Source organism: Anomaloglossus baeobatrachus, chromosome 6 (genome assembly GCF_048569485.1).
Source record: "Anomaloglossus baeobatrachus isolate aAnoBae1 chromosome 6, aAnoBae1.hap1, whole genome shotgun sequence".
Classification (NCBI taxonomy): domain Eukaryota; kingdom Metazoa; phylum Chordata; class Amphibia; order Anura; family Aromobatidae; genus Anomaloglossus; species Anomaloglossus baeobatrachus.
The window spans coordinates 192,124,140-192,148,596 of record NC_134358.1 but is presented as its reverse complement, the minus strand read 5'-3'; positions in this window follow the sequence as shown (position 1 = coordinate 192,148,596).

The window sequence follows — 24,457 nt, the reverse complement described above, 5'->3', positions numbered from 1 at the left end:
TCATCGAACCTTTACACACTATGATGTCGCATGCGATGCCAGAAGTACGTCATTTTCAATTTGACCCCACCGACATCGCACTTGCGATGTCGTAGTGTGCAAAGCCCGCCTAAGGCTATGTGCACACGTATTTTTTTTTAAATGCTGCGTTTTTGTGCATTTTTTGTTGCTAAAACGCAAAAAACCGCATCCGCGGCAAAAATTAATCGATATAAATGCATGCGTTTTTACCGCATTTCGGTGCGGTTTTTGCTGCATTTTGCTGCGTTTTTGATCTCTGCGTTTTGCTGCATTTTTCCAATGCAGTGCATGGGTGGATAACGCAGTAAAACGCAGAAAAGAATTGACATGACCCTTTTTATTTCAGCTAAAAAAAAGCTGTTTGTGGACAGAAAAAATTATTAAAACTCATAGACTTTGCTGAGGAAGCAAATTCATGCAGTTTGGAGCCCAAAAATGCACAAAAATGCACCCTACAAATGGGCAAAAATGCAGCGAAAAACACACTGTGCGCACATAGCCTAACTGATGTCTCCTTTCAGGGGTGGACACTGAAAGTAAAGGACCCCTGTGCAAGAATTGTGTATGCCCCCCTCTTTCTTAAAGGCGTCTTCAATTTTAATTTTTATTATACTCATTGTCTTGCACTAGGAAAAACCATAATAGACTCAGTTACTCCTTTTTACCTGGTCTAGTGAATCTGTGCTACTGCTCTGTCTATGTGTACAGGCTGTGGAGAAAATGTCACACGTGACCACTTTAGCTAATCACAGGGCCCATGAACTTGTGCCATCTACCTTGGCATGACGGCTGAGCTCAGTGATTGGCTCCAGAAGTCACGTGATTTATTCATGACATCATGGCTGCAGCCTGCAAACATAGACCAGAGCAGTAGTAAAAAGTAATTGCTGCTCCTGAGGAGGATAAGTAACATTGATTTTATTGTTGTTTCCTATCACAAGCTCAAGGGAATTAAAAGAATTAAAACAGAAAATCCCTTTCAATAACAAGATTTAATACAACAGTTACATGTTGTACGCATATCAGAAAATCAGAATGCACATATCATGCAAGTACACAGCCCCTTGCACATGTCACACCAATACAAAGCTCACATTCAATACATCACACAATCAGAGCACACACTTTTTACACTTCACACAAGCACAGCACACACTTTCTGCACTTCACACAAACACAGCGCACACTTTCTGCACTTCACACAAGCACAGCGCGCACTTTCTACACTTTACACAAGCACAGCGCACACTTTCTACACTTTACACAAGCACAGCGCACACTTTCTACATGTCACACAAACACAGCGCACACTTTCTACACTTCACACAATCACAGCACACACTTTCTGCACTTCACACAAGCACAGCGCGCACTTTCTACACTTTACACAAGCACAGCGCACACTTTCTACATGTCACACAAGCACAGCGCACACTTTCTACACTTCACACAATCGCAGCGTACATTTTCTACACTTCACACAAGCACAGCGAACACTTTCTACACTTCACATAAGCACATCACACACTTTCTACACTTCACACAAGCACAGCACACACTTTCTACACTTCACACAAGCACAGCGCACACTTTCTACACTTCACACAAGCACAGTGCACACTTTTTACACTTCACACAATCACAGCGCACACTTTCTACATGTCACACAAGCACAGCACACACTTTCTACACTTCACACAAGCACAGCACACACTTTTTACACTTCACACAAGCACAGCACACACTTTCTGCACTTCACACAAACACAGCGCACACTTTCTACACTTCACACAATCACAGCACACACTTTCTGCACTTCACACAAGCACAGCGCGCACTTTCTACACTTTACACAAGCACAGCGCACACTTTCTACATGTCACACAAACACAGCGCACACTTTCTACACTTCACACAATCGCAGCGTACATTTTCTACACTTCACACAAGCACAGCGCACTTTTTCTACACTTCACATAAGCACATCACACACTTTCTACACTTCACACAAGCACAGCACACACTTTCTACACTTCACACAAGCACAGTGCACACTTTCTACACTTCACACAAGCACAGCGCACACTTTCTACACATCACACAAGCATAGCCCAAACATAAAGGTTGCCAGAAACACAGAGCACACATCACACATGTAAAGTGCACATATTATGAACATCACACAAGCCCAATACACACATCACAGAAATGCAGGACATACAAAAAACACATACATCAGACAAGCCCAAACAGACAGAGCATATGCACAATTATTACTGCACAAACTACAACATAAACAAGTAAGTACTACAGGTAAGAATATTTATCCCAGGTAGATTCACACATACCAAATTAACACGTACATACACAAATACTAAATACACATACTGTATAAACAGGCACCAACATACCAGACATACAGGCAAACACTGGCAGACAAACAGTCGATGCAACTGAAAATCTGAAAAAAAATGAATAAAATGAACAAATTGTACATGAGATTTCAGGAATCTCGCTCGCTTTGCTTTCCACTGTAAAATGCTGTGTATTTTCAGCTACAAAATCACAATGAGCCTTAACATTAGAGTCACAGAGATTGATTAATTTATATTTATTGGCAGGCAGAGATTATAGTTAATGGGGGGCACAAAATGCATCCAAACTGCATGTATTATGATGCGATTCTGGTGCAGGAGGTGTAGATTGAGTGCAGGAATATGGTGCAAAAATTTCAGCATGAAATAAAAAAAACAGTTTTTCTGCCAGGAGATGCAGGTCTGTGAACTCAGTGACCTCACCCTAGGTGATGTCACTGAGCTCATTGAGGTCCCTTGAGGTCAGGTTGCCTGCAGCCACAGGTGGAGTACCGTGGGAACCTCCAGTTGTGACAGCAAATAATCTGAATTACATCACCTCTCATCCTTATGACTCAGTTTCTTCCTGAAGTCACAGTGTGCGAACATGTTCTATGGCCGCTCACTGTCAGTTCAGACATAGCAGAGCTGAAATTTTTATGAGACCTCATGTGGATTACGTCAGACCTGGGTATTTTTTGGGGTTAATAAACTGGTCAAAGAGGGTGTTTTTTGTATTTTATTTCAAATAATTTCTGCTGTGTTTGTGTTTATTTTTTTTACTTTCAGATTAATAATGGGGGATCTTTCAGACATCTATTATTAACCTACAGCTTAGTGGAATTTGTGAGCTGCAATTAACCCCTTATTACCCCTATTGCTACTGCACCAGGGGCATTAGGAAGAGCCGGGTAAAACAACGGGATTATCGCATCCAATGGATACAGCAATCGTGGGCAGCTGCAGGCTTGTAGTTTTAGGCTGAGGGGGCCCAATAACCATGGGTCTACACAGCCTGAAATACCAACCCCCAGGTCGGATTTTTTTCATGGCTGTGTATAAAAATTGAGGGGGACTGCACGTCATTTTTTAAAATTATTTATTTAAATAATTAAAAAAATTCTCTTGTGGTTCCTCCTATTTTGATACACAGCCAAGATATGCACACGGCTAGGGGCTGTGGCACATATACACATATACACTGGCACATATACTATGTAAACACAGGCACATATACAGTTCTGTTCAAAAGTATACCCCGGTAGATTTTTTGCTTTCTTGGCCTTTTTCAGAGAATACGAATGATAACACAATTTTTTTTTCTACTCATGGTTAGTGGTTGGATGAAGCTATTTATTGTCAAACTATTGTGTTTTCTCTTATAAATCATAATGACAACCAAAAACATCCAAATTATCCTAATCAAAAGTTCACATACCCCAGTTCTTAATACCATGTATTGCCCCCTAACATCAATGACAGCTTGAAGTCTTTTGTGGTAGTTGTGAATGACGCTCTTTATTTTCTCAGATGGTAAAACTACCCATTTTCCTTGGCAAAAAGCCTCCAGTTCCTGTAAATTCCTGGGCTTTCTTGCATGAACTGTGCGCTTGAGTTCTCCTCAGAGTGGCTCAATAATATTGAGGTCAGAAGAATGAGATGGCCACCCTAGAATTTTCAGTTTGTTCTGCTGTAGCCAATGACAGGTTGACTTGGCCTTGTGTTTCAGATCAATGTCATTTTGGAATGTCCAAGTACTTCCCATGCACAGCTTCCATGCTGATGAATGCAAATTTGCCTCCAGTATTTGCTGATAATGTGCTGCATTTAACTTTCTTTTAACTTTGACCAAGTTTCCTGTGCCTTTGTAGCTCACACATCCACACATCATCAATGGTCCACCTCCGTGTTTTACAGTAGGAATGGTGTTCCTTTCATCATAGGCCTTGTTGACACCTCTCCAAATGTAACATTTATGGTTGTGGGCAAAAAGTCAGATTTTAGCCCCTCATTCCAAATTACCTTGTTCCAGAAGTTTGGAGGCTTGTCTCTGTGCTGTTTGGCAAATTGTAGGTGAGATACTTTGTGGCATTTGTGCAGTATTGGCTTTCTTCTTGTGACTCAACCATGCAGCCCATTTTTCTTTGAGTGCCTCCTTATTGTGCGTCTTAAAACAGCCACACCACTAGTTTTCAGTGAGTCCTATATTTCAGCTGATGTTATTTGTGGGTTTTTCTTTGCATCCCGATCAATTTTCCAGGCAGCTGTGGCCAAACTTTTTGTTGATATACCTGGTTGTGGTTTGTTTCTTACAAAGCCTCTGATTTTTCATTTCTTAATCACAGTTTGAACACTGCTGACTAGCATGATCAATTCCTTGGATATCTTTTTGTATACCTTTCCTATTTTATACAGCTCAACAATTTTTTCCCGTAGATCCATTGAAAATTCTTTTGCTTTCTCCATGACTCACAATCCAGAAACATTAGTGGCTGTATGAAAGATGCAAGAGTCTGTCTGTATCCCATAAACTCACTCAGCTTTTATGCACACACACTTATTATAAGCAAACAGGTCACTGGTGAGAATGTTACCTTGTTAGGCATGCAAACCCATTTGTGTGAACTTCTGTGCATGTTATCAGGCAAAAATCACCATGAAATAAAATAAATAAATCAATAAAATAAAGAGCCTCATCGACAACTACCACAAGAATTCAAACTGTCATTGATATTAGAGGGGTATTGCATGGTATTATGAACTGAGGTACAGTATGAGAACTTTTGATCAGGGTCATTTGGATGTTTTTGATTTTCATTATGATTTAAAAAGAGAAAACACAGTAGTTTAACAATAAATGGCTGCACCCAACCACTAACCATGAGTGAAAATAAAGATTAGTGTTATCATTCATATTCTCTGAAAAAAGGCCAAGAAAGCAAAAATCTGCCGGCGTATGTAAACTTTTGAGCACAACTGTATGTAAATATGTTGTATGTAGAAATAAACAGACAGATCCAACAAGTATACTCACCTCTTTGTTTCTTCATAAGTTGCTGTTGATCACCTGGAGTTTGTCATGTGCTTTCTCTCTTGTTGTGGATGTGAAGTGCTGTGGCCTCCATCTTCCTGCTTCCCCTTCAGCTCTGCTCTCCTCTCCTGCAGGAATCAGCTCATCATTGCCTGTACCCTCCATCCACCATCCTCTCCTGAGTAGTGAGTGTTTGCATCTTCTCCCCCATTCTCTTCGCCGGGGGGGTCAGAGTGTACTGCAGAGCTACAGTGGAGCTTTTCATAGGAATTACACGGTATTGGTTCCTGCCAATCGGGATTCCCCAGTTTCTAGGTGAGTCAATTTACCATGGAAATATACAATATTTATTACAGTGCATGGCACTCCTTTAGTTGTGAGGGGGCCCTCTCCTTTCTGGGCCACGGTGCAGCTGCACTGGCTGCATAAGTTATATGTTCACCAATATCTCCTTTCTGTCCTACCTAGAATCTCCTCTCCAGCAGTTGGAAATAGCTGGGCTTGCTTCATTCACTTTGGCAGATTGCCATGCATAAAATGCAGTGTAGATGTGTCTGCATTACTGTGATGATTTGGGCTAGCGCTAGTAACACAACTAGAGTCTGATGTGGCCCAATGCAAAATTTGGACCTAGGCTCCCACCTGCATGTTGGTCAAATGTGTTGGCCCTTGAAGTGTTCTGTAAAGACATACATGTAGTAATGTCTCCCATTCTGTTTCCTTTCTGTAATAATGCTCCCTATACTGGCTCCCTCCTATAATAATGTCCCCATCCTTGCCCATTCCTATAATATTGTTCCCCATACTGGGCCTCTTCCTGTAATAATGTCCCCCCTCTTTGACTGGGCCTGGAATAATAATGTCTATGATCCTGGGCACCTTCCTGTAACAAAATCCCTGTCCTTGTCCTTTCCTGTTATAATGTCTCCCATAGTAGCTCCTTCATATAATAATGTCCCCCATTCTGATCGCTTACTGTAATAATATCCACCATCCTAATCCCTTCCTGTAATAGTGTCCCCCATCTTAAACCCTTCATGTAATGTCACCTTCCTGGCCCCTACCAGTAATATGTCCCCCATCCTGGCTACTTCTAGTAATAAGGTGCCACATTTTGGGATAATATCTTCCTTGCTGGCCCCTTCCTATAATAATTTCCTCAATCCTGGGTCTCTTCCATTTATAATGTTCCCCATTGTGGGACCCTTCATATAATAATGTTACTCATCCTAGGTTCCTCCCTAAAATAATATTCCCCTTCCTGACCTTTTGCTGTAATTTTGCCCCCCATTCTTGTCCTCTTCCTAGAATAATGTCCCTCCATTCTGGGCTCCTTCCTTTAATAAGATTACTCATCTGGGACCCCTTCCTCTAATAATGTCCACTCCTCTGTCCCTTTCTTATAAAATGTTCACCATCCTGGGATCCTTACAGTAAAACTGTCCACTATCCTTGTCCCTTTTCTTATATAATGTCCGCAATACTGGCCCTTTCAAGTAATAATGTCCGTCAGCCTTTGAATAATCATGTCCTTCATCCTTGTCCTTTTGCAATAATATTGCCACCCCCTGTCCAGGGCTCCTCACTATAATAATGTTCCAAACTTGGGCCTCTTCCTGTAATAATTTCCTCCATCCTGGGCACCTTGCTATTATGTAGCCCCCATCCTGGGCCCCTTCATATGATAGTGTTCCCCATCATGGTCCCTTTCCTGTAATAATGTCCGCTGTCTTGACCTGTGTCAGTAATTATGTCCCCCATCCTGACATTTTCCAGAAAAATATCCCCCATACTGGCCCTGTCCTGGCCCTATCCTGTAATAATGTACCCTGTCCTCTGTCCTCTGTCCATTTATTTAATAGTGTCCCAATTCCTGAGCCTTTTCTTATAATAATGTCCTTTATCATGTACCTTTCCAATAATGATGTTTCCTATTATGGGCCCATTCCTATAATAATGTTTTTCATGCTGGGTCCCTTAATGATAAAATGTTCCCCATCCTGGGATCCATCCACTAAAAATGTTCCCCATCCTGGAGCCTTTGTATAATAATGTTCCACATCCTAGCCCTTTCCTGTAATTATGTCCCCCATCCTTGGCCTTTTCTTTTTATAATGTCTCTCCATCCTGTGCTCCTGCCTAAAATAATGTTACTCATCTGGGACCACTTAATATAATAATGTCTTGGGTCTCTTCTTGGTAAAATGTTCCCCATCCTGAGACCCTTTCAGTAAAAATGTCCACTATCCTTTGCCCTTTTCTGGTATAATGTCCCCAACAATGGGCCCCTTAAGCCCCCATCCTGGGCCTTTTGTATAATAATGTCCTTCATACTGGGCCTCTTCCTATAATAATGTTCCCATCCTGTTCCCCTTCTGAGAACCTTGCTATTATGCAGTCCCCATCATTGTCCCCTTCCTATAATAATGTCCTTCATTCAGAGCCTCTTTTTAAAATATTTCTTCCCATCTTGGGCTCACATTTAGCAGCATCATCTTCCACCTCCTGTGATAATGTTTCCCATCCTTGGCTCCTTTCTATAATAATTTCCCCCATCCTTGGCCCCTTCCAATAATAATGTCCTCCATCCTGAGTTTCTTCCTGGTAAAATGTCCCCAATCCTGGGCTAGTTCCTAAAAAAATGTCCCTGACAACTTCCTTTTATGATGTCACACATCATGGGCCCCTTCCTATAATAATGTCCCCTTCCTATAATTAAATTTCCAATTCTGGGCCTTTTCCTATAATAATGTCCCCCATTCCGGGCCCTTTCCTATAATAATATCCCCTTTCCTGGCTCTTTCCTGTAATAATTTCCTCTATCCTGAGTCTCTTCCTATAACCATGTCCCCGACCCTGTGCCCCTTCTGTTCTGGGCCCCTTCCAGCAATAATACCCCCATTTTATAACAATGTCCCCCATCCAGGGCCCATTAGTACTATAATCTGGACAGTCTTGGGTCCTTTCCTGTTCTAATGTCCTCCATTTTCATTTTAAAAAAAGATTGTTCTTACCTCCTCCACCCACATGACATGCAGTGTCCTCGTCCATAGCCGACACAAAGGCAGGCAGCTGACATCAATGTGCTGTCTAATGGCATCACGTCAATGCCATGAGACACTCGAGATGGGCATGCTGATGTAGCGCCCCTGAATACATCAGTGCTACAAGGAACTGCATCCTGTTCCGTCAGGATGCAAGACCTACCCCCATGGTTTCAAGTTCCTAGAAACCGGTGTCGCCTCCATCAGCACCAAAAATCCCAATCAACCCCTCACATCATGACCTGTCAGACATACCAGTGGGTTGGTCCAACTGGAAAAGGGCCACCCACCTAGGGGTCAGGCAGACTGGTGGGAGGGAAGTAGAAGGAGTCTACTGAGAGCCCTCAAAAAGAGAGATATTAGGAAGTGTGATCTACCGGGGAGCTAGAAGGACCGAGGTTGGGTCGCAGACAGTGGTTCGGGACCAGAGGATTCAGTGACCGGTAGCAGTGACATTGAATAAGAGTGCAACGGACATAGTCTAGGAGGACTGTCAGCATCAGAAAGCCCAAAAGAACTGACTGGTATCGAGCACAACAAGGTACAGGACCCTAGGTCAGGAGCTGATTCAACATCCTGACAATTAACCTGCAGAGGAAGGAGACCTTCAGGGACCTTCCCTGAGAGCTCGGGCATCAGCATACAACGGGGGACAGGGTTTTCCACAGAAAGCAACCCATTAAAGTCCCAAGTGCCAGCCCTTGGGAGCAAATCTTCACTTAAAAACTGAAGAGCGGGACCTTATACTTTCAAGCTAGAGGGACCCATACGCACACGAAACTGTGCACGGAGGCAGACTCCGGATAGCTATGTGACATCGGTGGGACCGGGTACTTGGACGGGCTTCCTGTAGCGGCAGCAACACACAGAGAATTTGGTTTACTTGCAGCGCGTCTGTCTCCTTTATAATCCTCATTCAGCACCACGACTACCCACAGTGAGTACCTTGGTCTCTTTCACCCTGCTCTCCCAAGCAACCACCAACACCCCTGAGCCTTCCCTGCCTGTGGAGGGACTAACAGCAGGCTGCTTAGCTCCATCTGCCCTGGTACTCCCATTACCGCAACCCACAGGTGGCGTCACAAACGTCTCCCCTGTAAATATCTCCTTTTACAGATCAAAGTGTCCACCAAGCCGGGTCCGGATGACCCTATCGAGCCACGATCCTGGATCCGAGCAGCCCGACTAACACCGGAGCGGTACACTAACATCAGCTGCCAGACTCATATTGGCCTGTGGCATGTATTGCTGTGCCACAATACATGGAATGGACAGCCAGCTGAAACAAGCACAGCCTTCAGCCCGTCGCCCTAGCGCAAAGCCCGGTTGCTTCTGGCCAGCACATAATACAAAATTCTAGGTGTAAAGCTGGCTATGAGCAACCCTAATCTGCTACTTAAAGACCTACCAGTTAATCATATCCCACTCTGCCCCCCTTGCCAGCTCACCCCAGATTTTAGATCACAGTTCATTAAGACTGACATGCAGAATGAATCAAGGCAATTGTGTCATTTTTCTGATGTTTCCTATTTGTATTAGTTATCAATTGGCAATGTCCTTGTTATTATTATCTTTCATGGTGAGAAAAGTATGACAAATTGTATACATGATCATAGGTGCTCATCTCCACATTTATACTTTTTTATGCATTAGGGTTTATGTGAATGCTTGAGAGGAGCAAATAACATCTCTGCTTGCCATTAACTTACTGTCAGTGCATGATTTAATAGTGACCCACTGGAAGTTCAATACAAGTATTGAATTGAATGACAATATAATTTCAGTACAGATATCAGAGCTGTTTTGTCTCTCGGTAGGGGCCATACGTGTGTACTTCTGTGAATATCAGATGACAAGGACTAATATTCATTTTCTAAAATAAAGTTAAAAAGAAATCTGTACAATATAAACATTAACACCACAGAAAAGTTTACTGTATGAGAAAATAGGTCACCTTTTCATTATGTAATGAATAAGCTTATTTTACTGAATGTTAAATATTATATATATATATATATATATATATATATATATATATATATATATATATATATATATATATATATATATATATATATAGGGAATTTGCCATCAGGTTTTTGCTACCTCATCTGAGAGCAGCATAATGTAGGCAAAGAGATCCCAAATCCAATGATGTATCAGTTTACTGGGTACAGTGGTAATCACACAATCAGAGTTTTTACATTTAGCATTGCAGCAGAGCTCAGAAAGACGGTTCTGCCCACATCAGGTTCTGTATGTACAATGCTATAGACAGTGAGCTACTAATCACAGCAAGGAAGCTGAAAAAAGCATTGTAGGTAAACAATAACACAGTATGAAAAGATACACATCACTGAAATCTCAGTGTTATCCCTTACAGCATGCTATCGTCAGATCACATAGCAAAAATCTGCTGACTGATTCTGTTTAAACAATTCTTTGACATATTGATTAGTGTGAATACTAGAAATTATTATTTTTTTGAAATCATTTTATTGATATATTATGGGATCTTTAGCCTTTATTAAAAATGCACTTTTTTTCCATAATTAGTACAAGTGGTGCTCCTGGACTAATCGTTCACTTTCAATACCCTGGTAAAATCTGTCTACAGTGATGATTTTCAGTTTACAGAAGATGAGAGGACAATTTTTACTTGTGAATCTCTAGGGATAGTGAGGATTGGCAAAGAAAAGAAGAGTAAGTGGACACAGACATCTTGTTGTAAGTTGCACTTTACATGATCCAATCACCCAAATATTACATAATACATGCAAGTGAAAATACACTTGAAAATTATTGTATTCAAGCACAAGCTGTAAGCTTTGAAAAAAACCCGGAAGCAAGAGTTTAATTCCTTTATAGTCCCAACTTAATGGAAATGAAGCAAGACACAGTTCATATTTAATTCCCTTATCGACATTTGACATACACAGTTGGCATCCACCTGAGATTGGTGCTGTCTACTCCTTAAAGGGAACCTGTCAGCAGAAATGTCCCCTAAAACCTAACAGATTCCCCCTCTGCAGCTCCTGGGCTGCATTCTATAAAGGTCCCTGTTATGATTGTGCCCACTTTCTGACCGAAAAAAAGTGTTTATAAAGTTGTACCTTTTTGGCTTCTGATTCTGTAAATCCGTCACGGGGGCGGGCAGCCTGATGGCCGTTATTCTGCCCCCTGGTCCTGTATGCCGCCCCCATCGCTGATTTCAATACTTCTGGACGCCGCCCACTGCTCCTGCCATCCCCGCGCATGCCCAGTGCCCATCTCTCGGGGATGAGCACTGTGCCCAGCGTCACGTGCACGCAGGGTTAAGATTATGGGCGGTGCTGTGATGTTTATTCCTAAGCAACCGCCCATAATCGCGGGACCGCGCTTTCGGTGTAGTCACTGCTCCGCGCTCTTCCCATCTATTTCCTGCCTCGGGGCAAGATGGGAAGGAGGCGAAGTGAGGTCAGCAGCAGCGCGCTTGCGCAGAAAGAAGCAGGCCGAGGGGGAAAGCGCGGTCCCGCGATTATGGGCGGTTGCTTAGGAATAAACATCACAGCACCGCCCATAATCTTAACCCTGCGTGCACGTCACCAGCGGTGACGCTGGGCACAGTGCTCATCCCCGAGAGATGGGCACTGGGCATGCGCGGGGATGGCTGGAGCAGTGGGCAGCGTCCAGAAGTATTGAAATCAGCGATGGGGGCGGCATACAGGACCAGGGGGCAGAATAACGGCCATCAGGCTGCCCGCCCCCGTGACGGATTTACAGAATCAGAAGCCAAAAAGGTACAACTTTATAAACTCTTTTTTTCGGTCAGAAAGTGGGCACAATCATAACAGGGACCTTTCTAGAATGCAGCCCAGGAGCTGCAGAGGGGGAATCTGTTAGGTTTTAGGGGACATTTCTGCTGACAGGTTCCCTTTAAATGCTGCAGTCAATATTTTGAGTGCCCAAGAAAAGCATTGCTCTTCCTACCCAACACCCTCATTTAGTTTTACTATGAACATTTTAAAGTACCTCATGGCTGTGTACTCATGCGAGACTATAATTTTAGCTGTACATCACAATAGTATTGTACAGAAGTATGAATAGGATCAAAGGTTCATAACCTATGAGGGGACTCAAAAGCAGAGAAAACAAGTATTAAAAATAATAAAAATATTTATTTTTTCAAAAATATTTAATCACTGTAATTGAAGCCACTATTTATGGATAGTACAGACGGAAGAGTAGTCAGGAAAGCTGGGGTCTGGTAACAGGAGGACACGTATGGACAGATTGCGAGAGGAAGAATTCAGACGTAGTCAGGTTACTATCCTTGGTCAGTATTCCAAGAAGCCATGTAATAACTTCAGGGAGAAAACTGAGACATGCTCAGATTATGGTCTGCAGTCAAAAGCCAAGACGTCACAACAGGAACAGGGAGCGAGCAAAGAGAAGTCAAGCAATAGTTCAGGGTCAGAAAACAGAGATCAAAACAGAGCAAAAGACATAGGCTAACAGCACAACTCCAAAACCAGAGTGTATGACTGGCAAGCTTCTGGAGAAGCATGCTCAGTAAAGAAACAGGGCAAATACCAGAAAGATGAAACACCTGAGCAGACACCTCCTAAAACCAGAATGGAATCCTGCACAGTCAATCAACCTGCCAGCTCCAGCTCAGCAGTCCAGAAAACACAGCAGAACATCTCGAGTACAAGATGCTTTGCACAGAGGAATCATGTCAATCACTCCCTTGTCCCTCTTCAAAATGAAGGAAAGGAAAAAAAAAAGAAATCTGTACAAAAAAAAACCCTTTTTTTCAATCTCTCCATGTCACCCTAAAAAGTAAAAAGCGGTAAAAACATTGATTTTTACCATAAAATAGATCGAATATAAATGTCAGCTCATCATACAAAAACAAATCTCCATTCAAGCTCCATCAATAGAAAAACAAAAACTTTCTGAGTCTAAGCAAATGACAACACAAACCTATTTTTTCTTTTAGATTTACTGATATTGAGAATTATTTTGCCAGCTCAATATTACCACAAAAAAAATGACCTGGCAAAACACAAAGACAGCAATGGCCGAATTTCAATTTTTTTCCCTTTTTCATTGTACTTAATTGTTTTCCCATAATCAAGTACATTGTATTATACAATAAATAGTTACATAGTTACATAGCTACTTAGGTTGAAAAAAAGACCTAGGTCCATCTAGTTCCACCTCCCTCCACCAGTTCTACATTTGGTCACTAAGTCATTTATAACCAACAATGTTGTGTGTACTGAGGAAATCATGCAGCCCTTTTTTAAAAGCTGTTTTAGTATCTGCCATTATTACCTCTTGTGGTAGGGCATTCCACAGTCTGACTGCAAAGAACTGTAAAGAACCCTTTCCTATTTACCTGCTGAAATCGCTTTTCTTCCACTCGCAGTGAGTGCCCCCTGGTCCTTAGTATTGTCTTTGGAAGAAATAAGTAATCTGCCAGTCCTTTATATTGACTGGATCCTCCAACTGTGACAGCAAGTCACCTGTTACTACATCGCTGTCACTCTGGCGACTTGCTGTCACAGTTGGAGGATCCAGCGGTGGCCGTGAGTTACCTTAGTGACAGCTGAGCTGATCGCGGCTCTCTTCAGTAGCTTTGTGGAGCTGACAGGAGTGGCGGTGTCTGCTGCAGCTCCTGTCACCTTCATGTAGCAGAGGTGGATGCGACGCTGGACCTCCGTGGATTACGCCGGGCATGGAGGTTTTTTTCGGGCTGAATAAAGTGGTGAACGAGGGTATTTGTTAGTGTTTATTATTGCAAATAAAGCATTTTTTCTGGTGTGTGTGTTTATTTACTGTAACTTACAGATTAATCATGGAAGGCATCTAGGGGAGACGGCTGACATGATTAATCTAGGATTTAGTGGCAGCTATGGGCTGCCATTAACTCCCTATTACCCCGATTGCCAACACACCAGGGCAAATCGGGAAGAGCCAGGTACAGTCCCAGAACTGTCGCATATAATGTATGCGGCAAATCTGGGTGGCTGCTGACTGATATTGTTAGGCTGGGGGGCTCCCCATAACGTGGGGCTCCCCATCCTGAGAATACCAGCCTTCAGCCGTATGGCTTTATCTGGCTGGTATTAAAATGGGGAGGGACTGCACGCCGTTTGTTTTAATTATTTATTTATTTTACTGCACAGTATAGACACGCCCACCGGCTGCTGTGATTGGGTGCAATGACACAGCTGTCACTCAGCGTGGTGGGCGTGTGTGACTGCAACCAATCACAGGCACCTGTGGGCGGGTAAAGCAGGGAGTACGAGATTGTTTAATGAGCGGCCGGCTTTTTCAAAATAGTAAAAGCCGCCGGAGTTTTTATAATAGCCGTGCAGCGCTACGCCGGAGATCGGGGAATGGTAAGTATGAGAGAGGGCTGCTCACTTCAGTCACTCAGGGGATTAGCGGTCACCTGTGAATCCTGCACGGGTGACCGCTAATCAGTACGCGGCACATATACAGAGCCGCAGCATGACAATGAAGTCAGGTGAAGTTCACCCGAGTTCATTCTCATCGCGCAACTCTGTCTGCTGTCAGCCGACATGTATCAACAACATTGTGTATCACACACACGGAACATTTCACACGGGCAACACACACACACATGTCAGTTATTTCACTCACGCACACACGGACATTCCACACGCACATACGGCTACACACGCAGGCCACACATAGCATAAAAACGGACCTAAAAAACGGAAAACGGACCCGAAAAACGGCCCGTTTTACACGGACGTGGTTATAACGGATGTTTGTTGGAGGCCTAAAGGTGTGGATGTTGTGAATTAATCGGATTGCTCTTGGTAGTGTGCTCCAGAGCATAGGCGCAGCTCGTGAGAAATCTTGAAGACGGGAGTGGGAGGTTCGAATTGTTGAGGATGTCAGTCTGAAGTCATTAGCAGAGCGGAGGGCATGGGTGGGGTGATAGACAGAGATGAGGGAGGAGATGTAGGGTGGTGCGGAACCGTGGAGAGCTTTGTAAGTGAGAGTGAAAAGTTTATATTGGATTCTGTAACGGATAGGCAACCAGTGAAATGACTGGCAAAGAGCAGAGGCATCAGTGAAGCAGTTGCAGAGGAAAATGATCCTGGCTTTGCCATTCAGAATGGATTGGAGAGAGTTTAGTAACAGGAAGACCAATTAGTAAAGAATTACAATAATCCAGGCGAGAATGAATGAGAGCGACAATAAGAGTTTTTGCAGAGTCAATGGTAAGAAAAGGTCGAATTCTTGAGATGTTTTTGAGGTGGAATTGACAAGAACAAGCAAGTGAACGAATCTGGGGAGTGAAGGAGAGATTGGAGTCAAATATAACCCCAAGACAGCGGGCGTGCTGCTTGGGCGTAATGGTAGAGCCACACACAGAAATGGTAATATTGGGTTTAGGAAAGTTAGGAGAGGGAGGAAACAGGAGAAGTTCAGTTTTTGACAGGTTCAGTTTTAGATAGAGGGAGGACATGATGTTGGAGACAGCAGACAGACAATCGGTAGTATTTTGTAATAGTGCAGGGGTGATGTCAGGAGAAGATGTGTACAGATGGGTGTCATCAGCATAGAGATGGTACTGTAAACTAAATCTGCTGATTGGTTGACCAATAGGGGCTGTGTATAGAGAGAACAGGAGGGGGCCTAGGACTGAACCCTGAGCAACCCTGACCGTAAAGGGAAGAGGAGAGGAAGAGGAGACGGCAAAGGATATAGTGAATGAGCGGTTAGAGAGGTAAGAGGAGAACCAGGAAAGAACAGTGTCCTTGAGCCCGATAGAGCGGAGCATAGTGAGTTGGAGCTGGTGATCCACAGTATCGAATGCAGCAGAGAGATCCAGGAGGATCAGCAGGGAGTAGTGACCATTAGATTTAGCTGTTAGTAAATCATTAGAGACTTTAGTAAGAGCAGTTTCAGTAGAATGTAAGGAGCGGAAACCGGATTGTAGCGGGTCGAGTAGAGAATTATCTGACAGATAGCGGATTAAACGGGAGTGGACCAGACGTTCCAGGAGTTTGGTGATGAATGGGAGAATAGAGACAGGTCTGTAGTTAGCAGCACAATTTTGGTCCAGGGATGTTTTTTTAAGTAATGGGATTATGCTGGCATGTTTGAAGGAGGAGGGATAGACACCAGAGGAGAGAGAGAGATTGAATATTTTAGTTAGGTGAATGGTGACAGCTGGGGTGACAGATTTAAGGAGATGTGAGGGAATAGGGTCACTGGTGCACGTAGTAGGGCGAGAAGATGCAAGGAGCCTGGTGACTTCTTCTTTTGTGACTGGATCAAAGAGTGAAAGTGAGCAAGATGAATTATAGGAGGGCAGACAATGTGTGGTGTTATGAGCCTGGGAGGAAATTTCCTGGCGTATATGGTCAATTTTTTCTTTAAAATAATTGGCCAGGTCATCTGCACTGAGGTTGGTGGTTGGGGCCAGAACTTTTGGTCCTAGGAGGGAATAGAAAGTATCAAAGAGTCGTTTAGGATTGTTGGCTAGAGAGGTGATGAGGGTGTTAAAGTATGCTTGTTTGGAGAGGTGAAGGGCAGCATTGTATGTTTTGAGCATAAACTTATAATGGATGAAATCTTCAGCTAGATTGGATTTTCTCCACAAACGTTCAGCGCACCTGGAACACCGCTGGAGAAAGCGTGTTTGCAACGTGTGCCAGGGCTGCTGCCGTCTGCGCCGAGTTGCTCTGTGTGTAGCAGGTGCAGCTTCATCTAGGGCACTCTGTAGGGTGTCATTATAATGTTTTACAGCAGAGTCAGGACATGAGACGGAGGATATTGGGGCCAGTGATGACTGCAACTTCTTCAGAAATTTCTGGTTGTTAATGGTATGTATATTCCTATATGGGAGGTAAGTGGGAGTGTCCTGAGTGGGTTGAAAGCTCTTGACCAAGAATGAAAGAAGGTTGTGGTCAGAGAGTGGGAGAGGGGAGTTAGTGAAATCATGCACTGAGCAGAGACGGGAGAAGACCATGTCCAGCATATTCCCACCTTCATATGTAGGAGAGTTAGTTAGTTGTGAAAGGTCAAGAGAGGAGGTTAGAGATAAAAGATGAGTGGCAGCTGGGGAGAGGGGATCATCAATAGGGATGTTAAAGTCCCCCATGACAAGAGTGAGGAGGTCACAGGCTAGAAAATGTGGAAGCTAGGTGGCAAAATGATCCAAGAACTGTCTGGTTGGGCCTGGAGGGTGATACACAACTGCTACTTGCAGGGAGAAGAGTCTGTAAAGCTTGACAGTGTGGACCTCAAATGAAGGGAAGATAAGTGAGGGAACAGGAGGGATGACCTGAAAAGTGCAGTTTGGGGAAAGCAACAGACCAACACCTCCTCCTGATCTGTTGTCAAGTCTACGGATGTGAGAAAAATGTAGGCCACCATATGAGAGAGCAGCAGCTGCGGTGGTATCTGACTGCTCAATCCATCTGACTGCTGAATCCAGGTCTCAGTAAGAGCTAGGAGGTTGAGGGAATTGGAAAGGAAGAAGTCATGGATGAAGGAGAGTTTGTTACATGCTGAGCGCGAGTTCCAAAGGTCACAGTTAAAAGAGACAGAAGGTATGCAAAGAATATTAATGAGATTTAAGGGGTTTCTGAGTATGCCAGGGAAGGAATTGAGCTTACTATTATAAGAAGGTCCTGGATTAGGTGCAATATCTCCTGCTAAAAGGAGCAGGAGAATTGAGAGAGTGAGCATGTGGTTAAGAGATTTATGAGAGTGTCTATTACGTTGCATGGTGGGTGTGAATGGATCTGGATGGTTTATAATTTTGAAAAGAGCATGAGAGCAGTACATAGGAGAGGAGAGAAGGGCTGATATAGATGGAGTGTACTGGGTGTGTGAAAGAGTGGTAGAAATGAGGGCTTGAAGCAGCTAGCATATAAATGGTACAAATACATAGGGTGGAAACATGTTGCAATATGCAAAAATTTGGAGCAAGTTTGTCTTACTTGCCTCCTGCCCTGTATAACTGCCATGAATAACTGCAGTGCACTTATTAAAATCAGCTATTAATTCCAAAGTGCATTACATACATTGGCAACACTGTCCCCATTCTAAATTCCCTATCAGTAGTTGTTTGGAGTGTGGAATGAAACCCACATGTAGAACATACAAACTCCTTGCAGATGTTGTCCTTGGTGGGATCTGAACCCAGGACCCCAGCGCTACAAGGCTGCAGAGCTAACCACTGAGCCACCATGCCACCTATTTATAACCTAGCTTTCAAGTTCCCAAAGTATTGATTATTAGTAGGGATGATCGACTACCTCAAATATTTGCCGAACAGGTCGCCGATTTTGACTATTCGCGAATAATCGATGCGCAATGTAAGTCTATGGGAAACCCGAATAACAACTATTTGGAACTATTCGGGCTTCCCATAGACTTACATTACACATCGAATATTCGCATAGTAACGACCTATTCATCGGATATTCGCAAAGCAGAATAATTGAGGTATTCAATCACCCCTATATATTAAAGAAAGTGGATCTCTTTTTTTTAAGAAAAAAAATGCCTTAATAATAATAGTTTTCTACAAAAATGCTGAGTTCCAGAACACAGGTATAGAGAATTGAGAAATAAAAAAAAAATAAAAGATTCCAAAGCAGGAAACCCCATTAACCAGTCCCTTTTTTATTCTGTCCATTTTAATTTCTTTTGTGTCAATTTCCATTTATTCCTTTTCCCTCCTCGGTTACAAACACCAGAAATAATTCCCAGCCTTTGATACAGCACTCTGTTGATTTGTGTAATAAATTGGGCATACTCTGATGCTTTACAGCATATTTCATTCTGACTACTATACTTTTATCAAGAGTTCTCTTTATTTAATTCTTGGCTATTGAGAGACAGACAATCCTTTCGAGCTTTCTTATTTTCCAGTTGAGCAGTCTTCTCCAAATGAACTGTGTTTTTATTGGGATGATAAAAATGTGCATAAAAGTACCAAACCTCCGAAAAGACTTCCAGCGGCATAATGCCGGGAAATGTTTTGATGGTTAAATATTACAATCATGACTCTCTTTCAATGAATGTTACTTCTTCACTGTATAACCCTCATTTGTAATATTTTTATGCACGGTTGCATTTTTCTGCACTTCCATTAAGTATCTTATTTCAACATGCTATTTATTCAGTGGTGACCTTTGTAATAAACCTCTTAAAATGTAAAATATATCTCCCATTGAAATTAGACTGCCACTATTATATCCTTGAAACACTTCAGTTCTCATGTTTAGAGATTTTAAAGAGACATAAAGTCATTGTGATTTCCAGTTCTTATTAGTTTTCTAGTCATGCGATAATAGTGGGAATATTAGAGGATTTCTGAAATAACTCACTGAGAGGATAATAACTATTCTCCTGATGTTGCTTTGAGCATACTTAACATTTTCAATTATTTTGGCTAATGTTTTCCCATTAAACACTGGACCTAACATATGTAATAAGAATATAATTCTATTTTGAAATGTTACAATGCTATGATGGACAGTAGTCAAGAAATGTTGACTATATTAGGCCGGTTTCACACTTGCGCCATTTTGACGCAAAAGGAATCCATCACTAATCATTTATTTACAGTGGAAGCGCGTTACTATGGCGCGTGTGTGTGTCATGCAGTATCCGCTTGTGTCCACACGATGTCGCGCTTCCACTGTAAATAAATGAACTGTACTACATTAGTGACGGATTCCGTTTGCGTCAAAATAGCGCAAGTGTGAAACTAGCCTTAGGCAGTGTCAGACTGGGATGCCAAGGGCCCACCAGTAACATCAACTCTGAGGTCCAGTGTTCAGATACAGTTGACACCAGAAGTTTACATACACTATCTAAAAAGACACATATGCATGTTTTTCGCACTATCAGACATGAAATCAGAATAAACCTTTTTTTTGGTCAATCAGGATTACCAAAGTTATTTTTATTTGGCAAATGCCAGAATAATGAGAGAGGAAATGTTTTAAGGCATTTTTATTACTTTCTGCAAAATCAAATGTTTACATACACTAATCACACGGTATGATATATCGGACGATATGTCGGTGGGGTCACGGAATTCGTGACACACATCCGGCATCGTTAGAGATGTCGTACCGTGTGACACCTCCGAACGATTGTGAACGAGCAAAAATACTCACCTTATCGTTGCTCATTGACACGTCATTCATTTTCAAAATTTTGGTCCTCCTTCTGTGCTCCGGTTGTTCATCATTCCCGAGGCAGCACACATCGCTCTGTGTGACACCCCGGGAACGATGAACACAGCTTACCTGCGTTCCGCTGGCAATGCGGAAGGAAGGAGGTGGGCGGGATGTTACGTCCCACTCATCTCCGCCCCTCTGCTACTATTGGCCAGCGGCTGTGTGACGTCGCTGTGACGCTGAACGTCCCTCCTCCTTCAGGAAGAGGATGTTCGTCGCCCACAGCGACGTCGTCCGGGTGGTAAGTGCGTGTGACAGGGGGTTAACGACTTTGTGCGCCATGGACAACTAATTGCCCGTGACACAAAAACAACGGGGGCGGGTGCGATCACTCATGCGATCGCACGATAGATCGTCCCATGTGATGCCGGCCTAAGAGTACAATACCCTTAAACAATATGGGACAGCCCATATGATGATGTCATTTCTTTGGAAGCTTCTGATAGGTTTATTGGCAACATTTGAGTTGGGCCTAAGACACACGGCAAGAAAAACAGTGCGAGTGGAGTGCGATAAAAAAACGCATTCCACTCGGACCAATATTAGCCTGTGTGTCAGCGCACATGAGCGATTATTTTCTCAGCCCTATTCGGACCGAGAAAACAATCGCAGCATGCTGCAATTGTAATGCGATCATTGTTTCTCTCACACCCATTCAAGTCAATGGGGCGAGAGAAAAATTGCACTGCACTCGCGGTACACCGGTGTACTGCGAGTGCAGGGTGAAAATGGCAATAGCTGGCTATGGAGGAGAGAGAGAGATAAATCCCTCCATCCTCTCCTTTGTGCCAGCCCGCCCCTCCACAGCTCTGGCCCGCCCCTCCTCAGAGTCGACGCATCCCCCGCAGCTGAGGTCCACTCGCACGAACGGACCTCAGTCACAGAGACACTCGCATGACACTCGGCTCTGCTGTACTGCCAGCGTGAGCCGAGTGTCATGCGAGGGAATCGCAGTAATCCCCATGTGGCCCCTGCGTTAATTAAAGACACACCTGTGCATGTATTTTAATGCCTACTTGAAACACACAGTTCAACTGTACATGCAAATAGGACCTTTCCCTCATTCACAAAGTTGTATATCAATAATAAACTGGACAGTTTAATTGAATGATGAGATTGTTCTTTTGTACATACGGAATCAAGTGTGCAAACTTTTGTTCATATAGGAAGGTGGAGCACCTCCTGCACAGTGGCCCACCGGGGAAATCACTTGTCCCTGCTTTGGGCCAGTCTGAGCCTGATGTTAGGCTCTATTCTCCTATGTATTGTTGCTTTCAGTCATACGTTGGATCCCAATAGTGCCTGTTGAAACCTTATTACTTAAAATGGGGTCTGTCCAGGTGACGTTGGTGTCTGTAGTTTTAAAAGCAAGTATAGTGCTGCATGCTAGACTATTTGTGCACTCCAATCTCTGGATATGGTGTTCCAAAGATTAATATCAATATCAGGAGCTAGCGTCTACCTCTGCACAATAGCTGTGTTACTTTTCATTTATGTCCAGAAAAGCACCCCTGATGAGTGCCTTGACGAAACGCATAGGGAGACTGGAGCACACCACCATTGGATCGTCATTTGAGGGGTCATTTGGTAGCTATGTATAAGTGGCTCCCCCTCTGAGATCCTGCTTTCACCTGAAAATAGAGTATGAAGCTATACCGGTGAGATCTATCCATTTTATGTCATATTTATTAGGGTTATCATTGGCACCCTTTCATGAGCCCCTGCACTGTTTTATGATTTGGTGGGCCTTTTTGCCTTTACTGGTACATGTCAGATTGACCTTGCGGCTTTTGACAATTACATTCAGTATTGGCATATCACCTATTTTATGTTGTTGGTTTCTTTCCCCTGTTTTTAATGGAATTATTAAAAGTTATATATTATCATTATTACCTTGCTGATATATCCCATTCCATAGATTACTGTTAAACAAAATTCCTTCTTATATGGCAAACACAACACTTATACTGTACTTCTTATAAGTGAAAAAAAGAGATTTTCAGCAGCTACAGTGTGTTACGATGACAATTCCAAATTGAAGCCATTTCTACAACTACTTAAACTGTCGCTTTCCAGGAAATAGTATAAATTGAAAAAAGAGGGATTGATCAGATGTAATTGGGCAATATACAGAGAAGATTATCCCAAACGAAATGGGAATGGAGTACTGTACATGAAAATATTTTTTGCCTAATAATCTTAGGCATTCCACCTCCAATAGGTGTATATTGCAAAAAATGATGCATAACAGAACTCATTGTGACTCTGCCTACATCTTTATGATCAATGGTCCAAGTCCCGCATATGACCAAACCCTTTTTCATCAGATTTCAGACATAAGCCCTGGCACAGCCACTGAACGGAGGGCCAAACAATATGTGAACTGAGCATTAAAGAAGTACTGCTATATATATATATATATATATATATATATATATATTTTTTTTTTTTCCCCCCCCCCACTAAATGTGAGTACAGTATATAACAATAGTGAATACACCCTGTTTATTTTTGAAAATATTTTATTATATCTTTTCATGGGACAACACTAAAGATCTGACACTTAGATATAATATAAAATAGTCAGTGTACAGCTTGTATAACAATATAAATATGGTGTGCCCTATAAATAACTCAACACATAGCCATTAATGACGAAACAGCCGGCAACAAAAGTGAGTACACCCCTAAGTGAAAATGGCCAAACTATGCCCAATTATCCATTTTACCTTGCCAGTGTATTGTGAGTGTTAGTGTTTCAAGGTCTCAGTTGTCAATGGGAAGGAGGTTTGTTAAATTCGATAATTGCTCATACACTGGTCACTGGAAGTTCAACTATGGGGTTAATTGTTTAGTTTTCAATATTCCTTTCTGAGAATCCTGTGCGGTGCTGCCTTTTATTTAAACCTCTGGGTCTCTGACTTCTACTGCAAGTCAATTAGTTCTTCAACCTGGCTTGTGCTCTAATCCATCACACTAGATCATGGGACATAGCCTGGCAACACTAAACTTCATGAAAGACAGAAATGAGCAGGACTGAGCTGGATTAAAAAAAAAAAGGAGGAAATAGAAGATTTAAAGGACAGAAAAAAATATTTTGGAGGGAAGGCTGCAAACAACAGACAGCAGCCATTCTGTCAACCAGAGAACTGAGTCCCCAAAGGTAGGACCATCCTGCAACCTCAACACAACCAATAGTCTTTCCAGAATTTACATCTCTCAGAAATAAAGGTTAGGATTATTACAAAAAAAAAAATCTAAATTTAGAACAAGATAATAAAAACAAAGTAAATGACCACAGCAAAGACCTGGAGACTCAGGACAGCAGGGTGTCAGACACCCTGAAGATCACATACTCTGAATGGTAGAAGAACATTTAAGCAAAGAAAAACATAAAAGAAGCCACAATTACAGATAATCCAGAAACACTCTATATTGACTTTACTTCTAAAGAGGAAGACAAAATAAAATCAATGTGTCATTCTTCACAGATCAGAACAACCCTTGGCCTGGCACAGTTCCCTCTAAATGCTACATATAAACTGTATACAGTATATATATATATATATATATATATATATATATATATATATATATATATATATATATATATATATACAGTACAGACCAAGAGTTTGTACACTTGTACACACCTTCTCATTCAAATAGTTCTCTTTATTTTCATAACTCTGAAAATTGTAGATTCCCATTGAAGCATCAAAACTATGAATTAACACATGTGGAATGAAATACTTAACAAAAAAGTGTGAAACA